Source organism: Theropithecus gelada, chromosome 8 (genome assembly GCF_003255815.1).
Source record: "Theropithecus gelada isolate Dixy chromosome 8, Tgel_1.0, whole genome shotgun sequence".
NCBI classification, from domain to species: domain Eukaryota; kingdom Metazoa; phylum Chordata; class Mammalia; order Primates; family Cercopithecidae; genus Theropithecus; species Theropithecus gelada.
In genome coordinates, this window is record NC_037676.1 from 74,174,681 (window position 1) to 74,189,442 (window position 14,762).

At 40.7% G+C, this 14,762-nt stretch overlaps 1 long non-coding RNA gene across 2 annotated transcripts in view; it reads left to right on the plus strand.

Annotated features, from left to right (window-relative positions):
• LOC112630415 overlaps positions 1-14,762 on the plus strand; it is a 222,425-nt gene that overhangs the window by 123,669 nt on the left and 83,994 nt on the right. The window contains exons 2-3 of one of the 2 annotated variants that reach the window (XR_003120868.1): positions 1,499-1,624; positions 3,992-4,117. This is a non-coding gene — a long non-coding RNA (uncharacterized LOC112630415). The remainder of the gene's footprint in view (positions 1-1,498; positions 1,625-3,991; positions 4,118-14,762) is intronic. The other variant, XR_003120867.1, reaches the window with a different exon arrangement.

The following is a 14,762-nucleotide window of genomic DNA, read 5'->3' on the forward strand; positions in this document are numbered from 1 at the left end:
GTGTTCGGATTATAGGCATAAGCCACCCCAGCAAAGACTCTTTTGTTTCTGATTTAACTTTTAAAACTAGAAAAGTTTGGTGTTCAAGGAACCCCGCAGTAATAAGGTGACATCTTTGTGCAAATGCATATTTTCCATTTTTCCACTGCCCTGGTCATTTGTATGAGGGGAGCAAATGCAGGGCTGCCCCAAGAGCACCTTGAGGGCAGGGCTGTGTCTTAGTCACCTGGGCATTCCCTGTGCCTCCTGTGGTGCCTGCCACATGATGGGTGGGTTCTTATGTGCTCAGCAAGGTCAAGCTCCTGACAGAGACAGGTGTCCCAAGCTCCCTACGCAATTTCCATTGTGCGTGATATTCCAAAAAGGGAAGAAACCCTACCAGAGCCGTCGTGATTCTGAGACTTTCAGAACTTTCATTGTGCATGCAAACCCCTTATTTTTTCAACCATCAGTTGATATTATGACATCATTGGTCTAAATTACCAAGAATATTTTGTCTGATGTAGGCACTCTGTAGTAGGACTCTGGATAGATGCCATTACCCTGAGACCTCCACATTCATGAAGAGCTGCAGGCCTGGAGCCAGTCTGATGGGGCTCAAATCCAGACTCTGTGGCTTCCTGGGTAACTTTGATGGCTCAGCCTCTGGCTACATCAGTTGGTGTGAGGATTAAACGAACCAATCCATGTAAGTGCTCAGATCGGAGCCGTGCACACACTACATATCCAATACATATTATCATATTTGATTACTGAATTCTCTGATAACCTCTTTTCCAGGGAATGAGGTGAAATCTAAAGGGAATTCTTGAACTTTTCCTTCCCTGCAGTGACTCAGAATGTGGTACTATCGGGGTTTTCTGAGACCTCAGTTCTGCTCCTCCCCTCACCCTGCAGCCTGGCTCTGACTCTCCACCCCGGTTCTGCTTTATGCTATGGCTGCCTCTCCCCTGTCCCTTGTCTTGGCTCTAGGTCTGGATGGTCCTGGACTCTAACCCACATTCAGCTCAGACTCACCCTGGTGCCAATCGCCTGCACTATCCTGTGTGTTGTAACTTTAAGTGGCTGAAGGTCTCTTTCTAACATTTTAACTCAAGGGATTTGAATCACGTTTCCTGTCTCTTAGGGAAGACAGGGATTCACTTTTCAAGAGCATGGATCAAGTAGCCAGCCACTCGGTGGAAAGCACTGCTCTCCATGCCTGGGACACAGTGGTGAACAAAACAAAATCTCTGTGCTCATGGAGATCTCATGCTAGTGAGGGAGTCAGACAGGAAGCAAATGGATATTTGATTGAATGCCAAGTTTCTGGTGCAAATTTTCTCAAGGGTTGCAAAGTAGTCATCGTAATAATTTCCACCTAGGGAATATTTACCCCTATGGGGCAAATCTGTCCATTTCTGCCCATCTGAGCAAGTAAAACACAGGGCTGCCATAGTTATTGCGGAGCTCCACGAAGCAAGCAAGAGTCATTATTGGTTTATTCTCTTCCTTCCAGGAAAATATTTGCCATGCCTGCAGCGTCCAAGGATCAGTTGGGGCCAATGTAAAGCCAGTATTATAGGATACTTCTCAGACTGACAGCCCAATGTCACTGGAAACCACTGGGCCACAGGAAAGGCAGGTAAGAATCATGGTTATAGATTCAGGTTTGGTGTCAAGACAACCGCTTTAACTTTTAGGTTCACTATCACTTACCAGTAGAATAACCATGAGCAAATTACTTAGCCTCTCTGTCTTAGTCTTCTAGGGTTGCTGTAACAGAATACCACAGACTGGGTGGCTTCAACAACAAACATTTATTTCTTTGAAGGCTGGGAAGTCTGAGATCAGGGTGCCGGTATGGCCTGGTTTTGGTGAGGACTATCTTGCTGGTTTGAAGATGGCAGTCTTCTTATGTCCTCACATGGGAGAAAAAGTGAGCTCTAGTCTTTCTCTTCTTGTAAGAACACTAGTCTCATTATGGTGACTCCATCCCTATGATGTCATCTAAGCCTAATTACCTTCCGAAGGCCCCCACCTTCAAATACCATCACATTGGCGTTTAAGGCTTCTACAGATGAATTTTAGGGTGGGTGACACAAACAGACAGCCCATAACACCCTCTAAAGCTCAATTTTCTCATCTTTATAATGGGGACATGTAAGTATTTAGGTCATAGAGTTTCATGAAGTTTAAATGAGATTATGCACCCCAGATTTGACATAGTACAAAATAAACTGTACCTGATGTTTAAAGTCAAGCTCATTTTGGCCCCAGGAAGTCAATAAGCCTATTTAGGGCATTCAAGAAGCAGAGCTACTGTTTGTCTTCTCTGGGCTGCCACAGGTGTGGTGGAGGTTTCCCAGAAGGCAGCAATATTTTGTTAAATAGAGCAGCCTCTTGGATACCTGGTGAAACCAAATCCCTTAGACATCACCTGTGAACATGACGAGCAAGGCCAGTCCTTAGGGAGATGGCACCCTTAGGAAGCAGGCAGGGGTTAAGTGGCGCAGTTCAGGGCAGGTCTTCAGTGATGTGGGTGAGCAAGTGTGGAAGGGAAATCAGATTACACAGAAGCTGGAAGACAGGAAAAATGATACTGTAGTTTATTTTCTGAACTGGCTAAGCAGACAGATGCCCCATAATTCACCCAGGTGGCATGAGGGCCCAGGCCTGTGTTAGCAGATGTATCCCAATGCTGAGTGCCTGGCTTGGATTCATTAGCAAGAGGTAGGGGTTTAGGGGAGGGGATTTATTTTATCATTTTTTTAAATTACTTTTTGAGAAAGGGTCTTGCTTTGTCACCTGTGCTACAATGCAGTAGTGCAATCACAACTCACTACAGCCTCTACCTCCCCAGCTCTAGGGATCCCCCCACCTCAGCCCCCAAGTAGCTGGGACTAGAGATGTGCACCACCACATTTGGCTAATTTCTTTTTCCCTTTCTTTTATTTTTTTTTTTTTTTTTTTTTGTAGAGACGGGGTCTCCCTGTGTTGCCCAGGCTGGGGGGAGAGGCTTAATACAGGTATAACAGAATTATAAATTTATTCACATAACTCAGCTGTACAATAAAACTCTACATATTTTTTACATATTTATTTTTCTATAAATTCTACAAATTCTACCTATTTATTTTTCTCAACTGATCTAATCTTCCTGGGCCCCACCTGCTGGATTGTGGGGTGATCAGGGACTTACGATCAAATTCCAAGCTCACTCTCTTCCACTGTGATAGTTTCTTTTGAACTAGTCTTTCAAACTCTCAGTTTCTGTCAGATAAATATTTAGCTAAGGGAGCTGTGTTAGTTTGTCTTCTAAATGTGAGAGAGGCCCTGGTGGAAAAAACATATTTCTTCTCACAGGTAATACTGAAGGAAAGATTTAATTAGGGTGTCTCTACAAATGTAGATTTTTCATGATTTCCTTGCAAGCTTCCCTTCTGCCTCACTTTTTCCTCCTCTAGAGCTCCAATCCTCCTCCCTTAGCGCAAGGGAATCCAGTGCTTGCACTCTTTGTAAAGGAGTATGTTCTGGTGCCAGAATCCTCTGTACCTAGCAGCTACTCCTCCAAGGAAGATGTGCAAAGAGGGCAGCTTAAGCAGATGCAAATTTTAGGGTAAAACTTTAGGCCCCAAAGCTAAAAAATGAGGAAGACTCTTTTCCTGCGTACTTCAAGTGTCACTGCTGGCTAGTCTCAGACATAAAATAAGCTTTGGTTATTAAACATGCTTTTTAAAATATAAATAGACAACACTATATGTCCTAAAAACTATTATCCTAGTTGTTTAAAATGCATATTTATATACAGTGATATGGTTTGGATCTATGTCCTCACCTCAATCTCACGGTCAATTGTAATCCCCAGTGTTGGAAGTAGGGCCTGGTGGGAGGTGATTCGATCATGGGGAGCATTTCTCATGGTTTAACACCATCCCCCTTGATGCTGTCCTCTCGATGGTGAGTTCTCCTGAGATCTGGTTGTTGAAAAGTGTGTGGCACCTCCCGCCAGGCTGTCTTGGTCCTGCTCCTGCCATGGAAGAAGCCTGCTCCCACCACGCCTTCCGCCACCAGTAAAAGCCCCCTGAGGCCTCCCCAGAAGCAGATGCTATCATGCTTCCTATAGAGCTGCAGAACTGTGAGCCAAATAAACCTCTTTTCTTTATAAATTACCCAATCTCAGATATTTCTTTATAGCAATGTGGGAATGGATGAATACATACAGTGATAAAGTTCTGCCTTCCTATATTAAGTTTATTATAGCTGCAAAGTAGCTACATATACTAAGCTAAATGCGGTTTCAAATATTGAGTCCTTCTTAATATTTAGGTGTAAATAATTTGACTTCTGTGAAAGTTTTAAAATACATATATAACAAATATTTCATACCTAACTGTGAAGACAACAAAAATATCACCCGTTATACAGGGTAAATAGACTGAGATACGGCCGGGCGCGGTGGCTCAAGCCTGTAATCCCAGCACTTTGGGAGGCCGAGGTGGGTGGATCACGAGGTCAGGAGATCGAGACTATCCTGGCTAACATGGTGAAACCCCGTCTCTACTAAAAATACAAAAAATTAGCCGGGCACGGTGGCGGGCGCCTGTAGTCCCAGCTACTTGGGAGGCTGAGGCGGGAGAATGGCGTGAACCCGGGAGGCGGAGCTTGCAGTGAGCCGAGATCACGCCACTGCACTCCAGCCTGGGAGACACAGTGAGACTCCGTCTCAAAAAAAAAAAAAAAAAAAAAAAAAATAGACTGAGATACACAGGTTAAATAGATAGCCTAAGATGTTACATTGTCCTAGTCAAAATTAAACTACTACTTAATTTTTTAAAAAAGGACTATTATGCTGAGATAGTTAAACACGGAAGAAAGCTTGCTTATTTAAGCAGTGTTACCCAAGATTAGTGGCAGAGCACATAGAAAAAGAAGAGATAGGGCCCAGGTTTGAGAAAATTAAGGAAAATTGATGGATTACTTAGCTGATTAGTTTTAAGAAGTGTTTTTTGTTCAGCAGAGGTGGTCTGACCTCAGTGCACTTAGGGCATTGTTTACATGCTTCAGAGGGTTAAGGAGAAGAGTTAATTCCGAAGGTGTTCTGTTGGAGAGACCAGATAAGTCTACCTGAGCCCCAGCAGGGTATATATACTCCACTACCATCAAGCCTCCACCTGAAAATGTCTCCATTTAACATGGCAGTGCTGGCAATTAAGAGCCAATTTGACTTAACCAATTCAAAGAACCTACTAGTAAGTTTATACTCATGTACAAGTTCCAATGTACTATTTGTAACTCCTCCCTGGTCTGTTCCATGCAAGAAAGGCTCTTAAAGTCCTTCCCTTTTCATTGTACTACTTTGCTTCTACTACTAATACATATGAATGCCAAAGCAGCTGCCTCTCTAGAATTCCTCTTCCATTATAGAATCTTAGAAGTTGTGACTTTCATTTGTGCCAGGGATCTATCTTTATCTGTGGTTAATGCAAAAACCTGAGTCCTATACTTAAATACAACATTAGAGCTGAACAATAAGCATGTCAAATATTATAATCTAATTTCAGAACTATGATGCTACAGAAATAGTTAATTATAGAAATACTTAGAACATACTAGAAATAAATAGGATATTCTTGAAATACACATCAAAAGTCATATTACTCTTTCTTTTAGACCTATAGATGGGGTCGCACACCATTCTTCAAAGACTGGAGTCTCTCCATGAAATGACTTTATCCTATTAAGTGCATTCTGCTATGTGGTTGCCTCACCAACTCCCTTCTTGCCTGGACTATTACAGTAACCTGTGGATTGGTCTCCTTGCCTTGAGACGATGACATTTCTGGCACTTAAACCCATCAGCATCAAGTTGTTCTTTTGAAAACATAAATATGGCCATGTTACATGTTTTTAAACCTTTCAATGGAATACCTTTAACTACAGGATAATGTTTAGATTTTTTTTTAATATACTTTATGTTCTAGGGTACATGTGCACAACGTGCAGGTTTGTTACATATGTATACATGTGCCATGTTGGTGTGCTGCATCCATTAACTTGTCATCTACATTAGGTATATCTCCTAATGCTTTCCCTCCCCGCTCCCCCCACCCCACAACAGGCCCCGGTGTGTGATGTTCCCCTTCCTGTGTCCAAGTGTTCTCATTGTTCAATTCCCACCTATGAGTGAGAACATGCGATGTTTGGTTTTCTGTTCTTGCGATAGTTTGCTGAGAATGATGGTTTCCAGCTGCATCCATGTCCCTACAAAGGACATGAACTCATCCTTTTTTATGGCTGCATAGTGTTCCACGGTGTATATATGCCACATTTTCTTAATCCAGTCTGTCATTGATGGACATTTCGGTTGTTTCCAAGTCTTTGCTATTGTGAATAGTGCTGCAATAAACATACGTGTGCATGTGTCTTTATAGCAGCCTCATTTATAATCCTTTGGGTATACACCAGTAATGGGATGGCTGCGTCAAATGATATTTCTAGTTCTAGATCCTTGAGGAATCACCACACTGTCTTCCACAATGGTTGAACTAGTTTACAGTCCCATCAACAGTGTAAAAGTGTTCCTATTTCTCCACATCCTCTCCAGCACCTGTTGTTGTTTCCTGACTTTTTAATGATCGCCGTTCTAACTGGTGTGAGATAGTATCTCATTGTGGTTTTGATTTGCATTTCTCTGATGGCCAGAGATGATGAGCATTTTTTCATGTGTCTGTTGGTTGCATAGATTTTTTAACATGGCATGCATGACCCTTCACTCTCTGGTTTCCACACATTCTCCAGAATTCCTTCATGTTGCTCCCCTATGTCTATTCCTGCCTCCAAGAATTCCCAGCCTCTTGTGCTGTGGACTATGGCTCTCTATGCCTCATACCTGTGCTGTCCTGGAGCACTTCCTTCAACTGATGCACAAGGAAATCTTGCTTATTCTTTCCCGATCTACCTGGGTTTCACCTTCACCTGTATGCAGAGCTTATGCCTTCCCACCCCCTGTTCCCATATCAGGCTGTGTACTATTGAAACATTCATCAATCCCTTCAAGCTGTGGCTTAATGTGCCCATCTCCTTATCAGCCTTGGCAATTTAAGGACAGAGGTTTTGTTTTGTTTTGTTTCTTGTTTTTTTAATCTCTCTCATTTTTGTGTGTTCTCAGGGGCAGGAGAGAAGGCATGTTAATATGTTGAATTAATGCTAATCATTAAAAGGGTCACAGCCCCAAATTTCTTTAATCCCTATTTATTCCAAATTGATTGAATTTATAACATTCTTATGAATTTTGAATGATCTTAAAATGAAATAATCTTATTTCACAAAATAGTCCTTTGTTGAAATATCATTCAACAAAGATATTATTCTAAATACTGAAAACCGAAAGATTTTTAATTGGAGAAAGCATAAGTCATAGAGCTATTTGGTGGTCAGTTAAGAAGAAACTTGGACAGGATGCTACCAACAATGGGAAAAAAAGAAAAGCCCCAATAACCATCCTGTCTTATAACCTACAAATAATATTATATAAAATTTTAAATTCAAATGTATTTGTTAGCATGTTTGAAACCTATTTTTGTTTGTTTGTTTGTTTGTTTGTTTTTCTGGGCTCCTCAGATAGTGAATTGGACTTAGGAACAGATTGTGAAGAATAAACTAGAATCAGTCAAATGGATGGAGGGTGAATGTCCTCTAGGGAGGTAACTTACCAGAAAAAGAGGCTGAAGAGTAGACAGCGAGGGAAGAGCTGGTGGCTCCTCATCTGCAGCACAGGGTGTTGTGAAAGTAGGAGAGAGAAGGCTGGCACAGGGTCGGGGGAGTCCACAGTAGATCATGGAGGGTTGTACAAACCTCACTAAATTCCAGAGACCACAGGAAGTCTCAGAAGCATTTTTCCAGGGGAGGGATGCTATCAGATTTGCAAAAAAGCAGACTTGAAAATCATTCTCAAGGTAGCACAGGTGCTGGAAGAATAATGAAAATTATTGACCCTTAAAAAGTCCTTATTCTGTGCCTGGTATTATTCTAGGCATATTAAATATGTTACTGCATTTCATTTTCAGCAAACTAAGAGGCAAATACTAACATTTCTTCTTTTACTAAGCTATATGCACATTAAGCAGCAACACTGAGATCCAAATCAAGGTAATCAGGCAGGAGAGTCCGTGCAATTACCCCTGCTATAGTGCCTGCCCAAAGCCAGGAGGAACTGTAGCCTGGAGGTGGATAGCTTAGTTAAAAAACAAAACCAACAGTAGAAGGAAGAAATAATAACCTAGGGTAGTGATGAAGCAAAAAGAGAGATAAACGTAAGAGATATTTAGAAGGCAAAATTAATTAGGTTTGATAACCCCTTAAAAATCAGGTAGAGGGTGACGTTCAATGTCCGCATCAGACAGGTGGAGGTGCTATTTGCAAGAATAAAGAACAGAAACAGCATATTGGGTGTCAGGTGGAGAGGGAGCTTTTGGCAATGTTTGGGATTCAATCTGTGAAGCTAATATTATAAAACAGTGTACCAAAATGATATATTAGCAGTTATAAATGCACAGAGGAGGAAATGACTCATTCTGATTAAAGAAGACTCAGAGAAGTTATCTGAATTTTGAAAGATGTGTAGATTTTCCTCAGCTGCAAAATGAAAGAACGGGTATTACAGGAATATGTGCAAGTTAAAACATTGTAGGAAAGCAGGGTGAATCCCAAGGTACAGTGAGAATCCGGGCAGGCTGCACAGTGCATGGCAGAGAATGGGAGCTGATGCTGAAGGAAAGCAGGAGTGAAACTGGGGGAAGTTTCCACATGCTTAGGAGCTGTTCCTCTCTGCTCAGGAGCGAAATACACTCTCACGAGTCCCAGGGTCGGTCAGTGCTTGTGTGTAGGTGTCCCTTTGGAAGGTTATGCACAAGGTGACATGTGAAAGCTGCTGGCCAGGTTTAGAGAATCATGAAGGAACTGAAGGCTGAAGCTCACAGGCTGGCCAGCCCCAGAGGAACTTCTATTTTCGTATGAGGATTCTGCTTTGCACTCTAGCCTCAGAATGTGCCATGGTGGCAGCTGTCATCAGTATAGCATCTTACACATGGTGTGCTCCTTGGCTAGGAAGATATGCCCCTTGAGAGACTTCTGGACAATGGCGGGCATCATTTCCAATTCCCTCTCCAGGTCTCTACATCTCTCATATAGGAGTCTGCTACTGATGACAAATCTGGTTTTCTGAGCAACTTATTATGCCTTGCAAGCCACCTTATGTATTAAGTGGCATGCTTTCCTCCCTTTCCTGGCTTGTGCCCCAGTCACTCAAGTCTCAGGAATGTATTCTTTTCATTTCTTTTATTTTTTAACTTCATCTCAATTTTGGTTTTTTTTTGTTTTTGTTTTTTTTTCATCTTTTATTATAGCTTCGGGGGATACATGTGCAGGTTTAAAGGAATATTGTGTGATGCTGAGGTTTGGAGTACAAATGAATCCATCTCCCAGGTAGTGAGCATAGTACCCAGTAGGTATTTCTTCAGCCCTTGCCCAGTTCCTCCCTCCCTACTCTTGTATTCCCCAGCATATATTCTCATCCTTATGTCCATGTGTACTTTATGCTTAGTTCCTAATCATGACTGAGGACATGTGGTATTTGGTTTTCTATTCCTGCATCAGTTCACTTAGGATCATAGCTCTAGCTGGAACCATTTTGCTATAAAGGACTTGATTTTGTTCTTTTTCATTGCTGCATAGTATTCTGTGCTGGATACATATCACATCTTTACCCAATCCACAGTTGATGGGCACCTGTATTGATTCCTGGCCTTTGCTAATGTGAATAGTGCTGCAGTGAACATAAGGGTGCATGTGTATTTTTCATAGGACAACTTATTTTCCTTTGCATTTATACGCAGTAATGGAAACTTTTCTCTATGCTTTCAAATTTTATGCCCTGCCATCATTCTAGCATCTATCACACTTGGTTTAATTGTTTGTTTAAGTCTATGTATCTTCCCCTGGACTGTGATTTTCTTGCCCCTACTCCATGCCCACCCCCTTATTTCTGTAACAGTTGTGCCTAGAACAGTGCCTGGTACATAGTAGGCACTCACTAAAGTTTCTTGTTGAAAGTCATTGAATAGTATGTAAGAAAAAGGGAAACTTTTTATTTATTTACCATGGAAATTTCTCTCAGTGTGATTAGTAAGCAAAGTTTCCTTCTTCGTTCACTTTTCCCCATAGTCAGAACCTCTCACTGCAGGCTTTGGAAATGCGATCCTTCATAGAGCTTGATGCTTGGCTACTCTCACAGTGGATCAAGACTGCACTCTTATTCCCATATTTCAAATGATAATTTTTCTTAATTATGTGTGAAATGCACTTATCTGTGGAGGAATCGATCAGTTCTGACTATTTACACAGTTCACATCTGCAGAAGGAAACTCTTTCGTAAATAAGATACAGCAAAGTCCAGAATCTGTGAAATCATTTTAGTCCAAATGAGTCTTTTGTGTCCTTTGTTCATGGAGATTGTGTGAAGCAAGGTGCACCTGTTTCAATAGTAACTGCAGCCCCACACTGAGAAAAGAATTTTTGAGTTGTGTCATTAGAAGTCATAATTGCATATGTGAGAGAAGAGGGGAAGGATAGGGCAGGATGCAGTCACATAACAGGTAAAAGGGTAAAACACTGTTCTCTTAAAATAGTAGAGTGCTTTAATTTGGCCTTAAATAGCAGTTGTATGCATTTTGCTTCTAATTCTAGCGTTCTCAGTGGAAAAAAAAAAAAAAAAGGAAACTGACCATGGATTTATTCCAGGGCATTTATGCCTGATCTGCTACCTGTTGTGGACAGAGCATCTTGTAGGTTCTTTATCCTCATGTATGGACATAGGGGAAGACAAAACTGACTAGTTAATTGTGGCAGGTAATTATTAGGAGATGCCTGTTTTGTTTGTTTTGAATGTCTAAATTATCCCAGAAGGAGAAAAAAAGCAGGCTCCCCAAAGGGGTGGCATCTGAGCTGAATTTTGAAGCATGAGAAGTTAGCAGGCAAAGACTATGGGGAATGAGTATTCAAAACCTAGGGCACCAACATGCACATACAGGGAAAAAGAAACCAAGGTGTTGTACTCAGAAAATGCAGAAATACTGAGAGTAGCTCAATAAGACCAGAGTGTAGGTTAAGGGAGTGAGAAATGAACCTAGGCAGGCATGTAGACGCCCGATGAAAAAAAGACCTTATGAAACACACCAAAGACTGTGTCACTTATTTAGAAGTGAATGAGGAGTCAGTTGAAGATTTTAAGAAGGAAAGTCACATGGTTAGGGTTTTATTATAGAAAGACAACTTTGGTAATGGAACCCAAAACACCTAATTGAGGCAAATCTGTAGAGGGGGAGAAGGCCCAGCAATGCCAGGCCCAGTCCAGTATGTACACCTGAGAAAAACTTCCACATGTGCATATAAGACACAAAGAGATTTGTTTCAGCCTTCTATTCAGCAATAGAAGTACTAGAAACAGTCTAAACACTCACTATTAAAGGATTGTGTATATAAAACGCAGCAGTGTCACAGAATGAATGTATTACCACAATTAAATGGCATGAACTTGATCTTTATATATATCAATGTAGATTGGCCTAAAAACAATCATGTTAAATGAAAAAACCAAGAAACGTGAAATTTCAATTATGGAATTATCTAACTTTATATAGATTTAGAAAATGCACACAGACCTAAATAACATATGGCTACCTGTGTGTGTAAGTAAAAATTTAAAGTGAAGCGGAAGGTTATACACCAGTCTCACATAATGTTTGCGTGAGGAGAGGGGGCAGAGAGGGAAATAGAACTAAATAAAGGTGGTGAGTAAAAGTGGCTTTAGCTTTTTCTGAAATGCAATATTTTTGTATGTCTTTAAGGGAAATATAGATTATATTACTTATGTAATTTTTCTAAATATATAATTAGGGAAAAGAGATTAATAGCAAATATGATATGATATTAACAGGTATTCTGAATCGTGGGTGTGTGTGTTCAATTATACTTTGTATTATACTCGAAAAATAATTTATCTTCTTATAAGTGAAATTGTGTGTATGTGGTGTGTGTATGCATGTGTGTATGGTGGCCAGATTCATGTGAGTATTAGCTGAATCTGCTAACTATGAAACCAGGCGATAGGAGAGTTTCAGATGCATTGTCAACCAGGTTACGATAAGAACAAAAAGAGTTGAATCAGTTTGTGACTTAGCAGGTCAGCACTGACTTTGACAGGGATGACTTCAGCAGAGTAGTACAGGTGGACATCAGATTGCAGTGGATTCAGAGAATGAATGAAGTATGAAGAAGAGGTGACAAGTGTCATCTAAGTCCAGAAACTTGGCTGTAAAGAGGAAGAAATAGATGGACTAGTACGTAGAGAAGGATATAAGTTTAACGAAGGTGGTTGTTATTTTTACGAGTAAGGAAACTTGATATTGCTTATCTGAAACAGGAATAATATAATAAAGAGGAGAGGTCAAAGATACAGCTGAGAGAGGCAATAAGTGGTGAGGTTAGGGCAGAAGAAAATAGGAAGGAAGAGAGTCTACTATGGGAAGGTGGAGCCTCCCTGAGCAGTGAAAGTCAAGAGAGGCAAGGAGAAACTCAGAAGTGCAGAAAGGAAGGCATGATATGAGTTTGAGGAATTTCAAATGAACAGCTTCAATTTTTTTAAAAATGCAAATTGTGTAATTCTGCCTTGACTGAATATTCTCACTTGCATGGAAGAAATATAAGAATGTGTACTTTCTTGTACATAAATAACTATAGCTATTTATCTTCTTGTTATTATAGAAAATTACCAAAAGCAGTAGTAATATTATTCTTCTTGCAATTACAGCAATTTTGGTTTTGGCAAGTATAATGAATATTAGAAAGAAAAGCAAATTACCAAGTAATGTGGACAGGGATGTGCTTTTAAATAATAGAATCTGTGCTTAGACCATGAAAGTTGTTAGGTCTATATTACACCAATATATCATGTTGGAAATTAAACATATTATATTTTACCATGTGCTAATTACATTAAATACTCCATAGAACTACACTGATGTACAATTCTTAACTGATTTCTCTTTCCTCCTTTTCCATTTCTATCCCACTGAATGTATTCTTTATTTGACCTAATTGATTAGATTAATGGAAATTTTTAGCACTTTTTAGTGACACCTTCATATATAATGCAAAATACTTGGAAATACTATCAATTGACTTCATTCATTTGAGAATACCAGTGGAGCTCCCAACATCATAATTTCTCGTAACTTGATTTTCATGGGATCATGGAATTCTAAAATTGGAAGAAATATGTTTCTAGTCATCTAGTATCGCTTCCAATCCATAGGCTGAATCCTCATGGCTAATGAAAGCCTGGAAGAACATTAGAACCTCCATGAGGAGGTAAGGAATGAGCAACATCATCTTCTTTTTCTAGGCGAGGCAATTATATATGACATACTGTCTGTTGACGAATATGCTAAGTGCATCAGTAAGCATTTATTTCTATTCATTTCGCCAATAGTGGCCAGGCATATATTTATTGAATCAACATATAGTTACACAGGAAATGGCACACTCTGCCAACTAGGAGTTTCCAGTCACTTACAGGAGACAAGACATCAGATAGCTAATAAGACACACAAATCCTCAGTACTCAAAGGATAGCACAACTTGCTTTATAGTCATACAGAAACAATTATTTGTGGACATGGAGCATCCTTGGAAAGCTATTAGCTTCCATGTGAGGAAAGCTACATGAATGCTGATTATAACATGTTACAATTGAACATCAGCACTGCAAAGAAATGTCTGTGCTTTCACTGTTGGACTGCCTAACAGTTTCAAAGAGTTCCCAATTAAAACTTGGTGTGTTGGTATTCTTGAAAAGGGGGAGAGTCATTCGTGAAGCATTCCATATTTAAAAAAAAAAAAAAAAGTAAAGCAAAGAGGGAGAGTGGGTAGAACTTATGAGAGGAGCAAAATGCTCAGTTAGGGATGTTGGCCGGGTGCGATAGCTCACTCCTGTAATCCCAGCACTTTGGAAGGCCAAGGTGGGTAGATCACTTGAGGTCAGGAGTTTGAGACCAGCCTGGCCAACATGGGGAAACCCTGTCTCTACTAAAAATAGAAAAATTAGCTAGCACGGTGGTGCATGCCTGTAATCCCAGCTACTCAGGAGACTGAGGAGGGAGAATGGCTTGAATCCAGGAGGCAGAGATCGCACCACTGCACTCCAGCCTGGGTGACAGAGGGAGACTCCATCTCAAAAAAAAAAAAAAAGATGTTTACCATGAGCCCAACATTTTTAAAAATAATTGTGCCCCAAAACTGGGATGTAAAAAGGAAGAATAAATTAGTCATATTTTCAGTAAAGAAATTGCACTGTGAGGCCAGGTGCGGTGGCCCACGCCTGTAATCCCAGCACTTTGGGAGGCCGAGGCAGGCGGATCATTGGAGGTCGTGAGTTGGAGAACAGTCTGACCCACATGGAGAAACCCCATCTCTACTAAAAATACAAGATTAGCCAGCGTGGTGGTGCATGCCTGTAATCTCAGCTACTCTGGAGCCTGAGGCAGGAGAATTGCTTGAACCTGGGAGGCAGGGGTTGCGGTGAGCCAAGATCGCACCATTGCACTCCAGCCTGGGCAACAAAAGTGAGACTCCATCTCAAAAAAAAAAAAAAAAAGTTTCATTGTGACGTTGGAACCCACGACTCTTTCTTATAAAGAACTAAACTTTTTTTTCTTTCTTTCTTT